Below are 6000 nucleotides of genomic sequence, written 5' to 3' on the forward strand. Positions count from 1 at the left end.
GCACAGCAGGTGGTACGCAGTGCAAGAGCTTGTGGAGCTGCCCAGTCATGAGGTCCAATGAGGAGTCTGGTCAGGCAGCCTGCTCTCCTCACCCTCCATCCCAGTTGTCCAGAATGGGTGGCTGGTGAGCGTTCACTGGTGGTGGTGGCAAAGGTGGGGTGGGCGCCAAGGTTGGGCTGGTGGTCTTGCCTCTTCGCGTAATAACTAAACAAAAAGTAGGGGCATCTGGGTGGCCCAGTCGGTTAGGGTGATGAGTCAGACTTTGGCTCCAGTCATGATCTCACAGTTCGTGGGTTCAAGGCCCGAGTTAGGCTCTCTGCTGGCAACTCGGAGCCTAAAGTCTGCTTTGGATTCTGTGTATCCCTCTATCTCTGCCCTCCCCTTCTCTCTCTTTCTCTCTCTCAAAAATAAATAAACATTAAAAAATTCAAAAAAAAGTAAATAGCGTATTCTAAAAACATTGTGTAATTAGCTAGCTTCATGGTGGCCTATTAAATTTTCTTATAGTTCTTAGTTTAGTGCTTCTCGACTAGGGAGCCAGTCATATGAACTCATATAATTTTGAGATGTGTAGTTGCTGGGTTCATCTCAAGATTTAATTGCAGGGCAGATGAATATGCATCTGGGCACATAGGAAGGAAATCCAGCCTAATAACAAGACAGGTGGTATAATGTAACCAACTAACAACTGATGACGACGATGAAGGTGATGATGATGGTGATGACAATGACAATAGCAACTCTTTCTAGTGCTTCCTGTACTCCAGACACCATTCTGTTTGTACGAACTCTCTATATACTAACTCATTCAATTCAAACCCTGTAAAATAGATTACTATGATAATCCCCATTTTACAGATGAGAAAACAGAGATTTAGGTATCTTGCACAAAGTAACCCAGCTAGCTTATGTCCACAAAACCATTATTTGCAGGTGGCTCCTGCTACATTCTATACTACTATGCCCAGTGCTTCTTTCATCTGTGTGTGATGTGCGGTTTATTTGTGTTTTAGCTCAGAAATAAAGGGAAACAGGATTAGAGGAAAATGGTGGCATGCTACCTCATGAGTTCTCTCAAGTTTAGGATGATGGCAGGGAAGCCCATGGGCTCTGAGGGTTTTCTCTGGTTCTCTCCTGGAGGTGTGCTTTTGCTTCTGCTAGTGTGCCAGTGCTGTGTCCAACCAAAGACCTCTTTTGTGTTATTCTGTTAGTTTGGTGCTTACCAACTCATGCATTTATTTTAGGTATGAAAACCAAAACAATGAGCATACACCTTGGCTACAAGTTCTTAAGTGAACAATTTTCCGTATCTATGGTATACAAGCCAAAACAGTCAAGCTTTCCCTGATCTCTGTCAGTAGGTGAGTTTTTTCCTAGTTCACCCTTTACAATGGAGTGTGCCTTTTTGAAAGTTGCAGTGTTATTGGCAGTCGCCGTTCTAATACTACACCTTTGCTTAAGCCCATGACTCATCTCCTGGCTTATCTCAATAGGTGAAATCTAAACCCCTGGCCAATAAAGATTGGTAACACCTTCTCTCTGGGATGCCGAGAAGTATCAGATATCTCAGATTGTTCATGATTTTGACCTCCACTAAATTCTCTTACTCTCTTAGGAGTTACACTTTGCATTTACATAGCTCTGGGTTATACTTTAGCTAGACTTCCTAGGCATTCTGTAGCGGAAGTGTTTTAAGATGATCTTTGCAACATGAGCAGTAATGGAACTGATCTATTTTTTTTTTTTTTTGCCTTTTTTCTAAAGCTTATTTATTTATTTTTGAGAGAGAAAGAGAGTGCTTGTGTATGTGTACAAGCAGGGGAGAGGCAGATAGGGAGAGAGAGAATCTGTGCTGTCAGTTCAGAGTCCCACGTGGGGTTCCATCTCATCAAACCTGAGATCACAACCTGAGCTGAAGTTGAGAGTTGGTCGCTTAACCGACTGAGCCACCCAGGTGCCCCAGGGATCTATTTTTCTTTTTTAACAACACGCAGTTTTATTCTCAAGTACTCGTGGGATGATGCTTTAACGTAAACACAAAACTTAAAACACTTTTTAACTTTTGCATTAGTACCATTTTTTAGACCTAATTTACGACTAATTTTTTATTTTCTATTTGAAGTATATTATCTATCATATTATTGAATTCCAGATTCTCTTAAAATATGTTTAATGTCTCTAATACTGTTGTCAGATGAAAAAGGTCCATCTAAAATGGTGCATGGGGTGCCTGGGTGGCTCAGTTGATTAAGCGTCCGACTTCGGCTCAGGTCAGGATCTCACAGTTTGTGGGTTCGAGTCCTGCCTAGGGCTCTGTGCTGACAGCTGGCTCAGAACCTGGAGCCTGCTTTAGATTCTGTGTCTCCCTCTCTCTCTGATCCTCTTCTGCCCACACTGTCTCTCTCTCTCTCTCAGAAATAAATTTAAAAAAAACATTAAAAAAAATGTTTATATCATGGGTAACAAGTTTATATATTCTTCCATTCATCCACTGGTACAATGGTAGCTTCTGTAGTCACCACTTACATCTGAGTTCAGTTTCTTTATTTTATATATCTATCTATCTATATCTATATATATTCTTATACATATGCATTATATATATGCTTATTTGTTGTTTGTTACATTTTTCTGCATCGAAGAAAAGTAATTATTGGTTCAAAAGTAATATCAGTTGAGTAAAGACAATCAGGCCATTACCTTAAGTTGGGAAAGGTAAAACAGCTAATAAGCAACTGGGCACAACTGTTGCCCATGTGTGGCCTCATCTGCCTGTTGGCCCGGCAGGTGACATACGGATGACATAGCTGGATGGGGTACATTCCTGAATTTTATTCAGGAATCAGGCATATGGGATATCAGTCAGCTATATTCCTGGCAATGCTCAGGCTCTATTTTATTCCCTTCAATTGCTTTGCTATTATTTTCTCTACCAGCAAAAATATTTCTATTTTTCTCTGAATTTCATGTCTTTGTGTATCTCTCCCCATTCTATATGGCTTTGTGATTTTCTGTTTATGACCTATTCATGCCGCTTGTTTGTGATATGGACACAGGACCTGACTCGACATGGAAATCAGGGAAAACTTATCCTATTTTCTTCACTGATAGTTCTATAACTTTCAAAGGGAAACTATATTTATATTGCTGGTGTTTTGAGCGATTACTTTGCAATGAAATCATTTGTGAAGTCAATACAGGAAGGAAACACAAATTATTTTTATTTTGATAAGGCTTTTTTAAGGACACATGGTGTTCTCTGGCAATAATAGGTTTACAGAATGGTGTAGAATCAGAATTGCCCTCTCTGTCTCAGGCAGAGCTGGAAAACCAGAAGGCTCCCTGTAGAGGCTTGCCCCTATAAAACTTTCCTCACAGAGGAGCTAGGAATGCTATCAGCATGCAGGCTACCCCCCCAAAGAGACACAAGAAGAATGGACTTAGCTACTTATGCCCAGTTCCTTTTTCAAACTGGCTCGCTGAGTAAGTCATCCCTGCTCCCTGAGGGGAGCGCATGAGGGGTAGAGAATGACCAGGAATGCTCTCAAATGTCAGGAGTGGAAAATAATTGTGGTAGAGGTTGTTTTGTCTTCTCCAGTCTTCTCCCTTTCTCCCCTTATATAGCTCCTGATTTTACCGATTCACTGTGAAAACTGGAATAAATATAGTATTTCCTTGAAGGGGTGACATGACAAAGTTTTGGTGCGTTAGAAGTGAAGTGTGGCAACTTCTTGGGGCTTCCAGGTGGCTCAGTCAGTGGAGCATGCAACTTCAGCTCAGGTCATGATCTCAGGGTTCATTAGTTCAAGTCCCGTGTTGGGCTCTGTGCTGACTGCTGAGAGTCTGGAGTCTGCTTTGGATTCTGTCTCTCTCTCTTTCTCTCTGCTTCTCCCCACTAACATTCTGTCTTTCTCTCTCTCAAAAATAAAGAAATTAAAAAGAAATTTTTAAGTGAAATGTGGGCAACTTCTTCACAAGATAACTTGACACATATCATTTACCTCTCATTGATTCTCTTCTCCCCATATGCCGAGCCTAAGAAAAACAGATCAAGGTTTTGACAGTGGATACCTCTGAAAGGTAGAATTGGGAGATTTATCTTTATTTTAGTTGCTTCTTTATGTTTTAAATTGATTATAATAAATATTAATTTCATAGTTTAAAATATTGAAAATAAACTTTAATTTTTTAATTTTATTTTTTTAATTTTTAAAAAATGTTTATTTTTGAGAGAGAGTGGGCATGGGGGAGGGGCAGAGAGAGAAAGAGAGAGAGAGAGAGAGAGGGAGGAAGACACTGAATCTGAAACAGGCTATAGGCTCTGAGCTGTCAGCACAGAGCCTAAAGCAGGGCCCGAACCTGGGACCCGTGAGATCATGACCTAGGCTGAAGCTGGACGCTTAGCTGACTGAACCACCCAGGCACCCCTAAAGATAAACTTTAAATGTCTGGTTAAATTAAAATCGAGGGCATCCATTTTTTAAGTAAAAGATTGTCCCATGCTGTATCTGACACTTGCACACATAAAAAAATTTCATTGCCTGTATGAAAAGCACATTTAACTGGGCTTCCTGTATTTTCACTTGTGAAACAAAATACAAGTGGTACTTCAGAAATCACTGAAGAGCAATATAGATCTCTGTATGTAAAGGAGCTTTCAAATGCTTGAATACTTGAAGAAGAAGCAAAGAGAGATTATCTTGCTAATGCCCAGTGAATGGATCTAAAAGTTTACATTACTTATCTCTCTTCCCCAGTATTCCTAAATTTTATAACTGGCTCAATTCCTTTGCTGATTTCCCCTGCCCAGCTCAATTAATAAACAACTAACTCCCTGTATCCCTCCACCCTTAATCCTTCCTCCTTTCAGCCAACTAAACCAACCTACTTTAAGATTTGCTTATCTGTTTTTTTCTGACCTACACAGAAAAGATACTAAACCAAGAAAATGTCCACTTGGCTTTGGTTGTGAGTGTGAGTGTGTGCGTGCATGCATGTACTTTTAAGGCTCTTTTTTTTTAGTGTTTCAAGTTTTTAAAAAAATTTTAGTTAACATATAGTATATTAGTTTCAGGAGTATTGTTTTAGTGATTCATCATGTACATATAATACCCAGTGCTCATCACAGCAGTGTCCTCCTAACTACCCATCACCCATTTAGCCCAAGCCCCCACCCACATGCCCTGTAGCAAACCTCAGTTTGTCCTCTGTAGTTAAGAGTCTTTTCTTATGTTTGGCCTCCCTCTTTTTTTCCTTTCCCCTATATTCATGTTCTGTTTCTTAAACTGAGCATACGAGTGAAATCCTATGGTGTTTGTCTTTCTCTGAGTGACTTGTTTTGCTTAGCATAATACACTCTACCTCCATCCCATTCTCACAAATGGCAAGATTTCATTCTTTTGATGACCTAGTAATATTCCATTGTGTGTATATATATGTATGTATACATACACATATATATATATATACCACATATTCTTTATCCATTCATCAGTTGATGGACAATTGGGCTCTTTCCATAATTTGGCTATTGTTAATAGTGCTTCTATAAATATTGGGGTGTATGTGCCCCTTTGAATCAGCATTTTTGCATCCTTTGGATAAATACCTCATAGTGCAATTGCTGGGTCCTAAGGTAATTGTATTTTTAACTTTCTGGGGAGACGCCATACTGTTTTCCAGAGTGGCCGAACCACTTTGTATTCCTACCAAAAGTGGAGGAGAGTTCCCCTTTCTCTGCATCCTTGCCAACATCTATTATTTCTTGTGTTGTTAATTTTAGCCATTTGGATAGGTGTGAGGTCATATCTCATCATGGTTTTGAATTGTATTCTCCTGATAATGAATGATATTGATCATCTTTTCATGTGTCTGTTAGCCATCTTTATGTTTTCTTTGGAAAAATATCTATTAATATCTTCTGCCCATTTCTTTACTGGATTATTTGTTTCTTGGATGTTGAGTTTGATAAGTTCTTTCTAGATTTTGGATACTAACCCT

Source organism: Hyaena hyaena, unplaced genomic scaffold (assembly GCF_003009895.1).
Source record: "Hyaena hyaena isolate Hyena2069 unplaced genomic scaffold, ASM300989v1 scaffold_636, whole genome shotgun sequence".
In the NCBI taxonomy this organism is placed as follows: domain Eukaryota; kingdom Metazoa; phylum Chordata; class Mammalia; order Carnivora; family Hyaenidae; genus Hyaena; species Hyaena hyaena.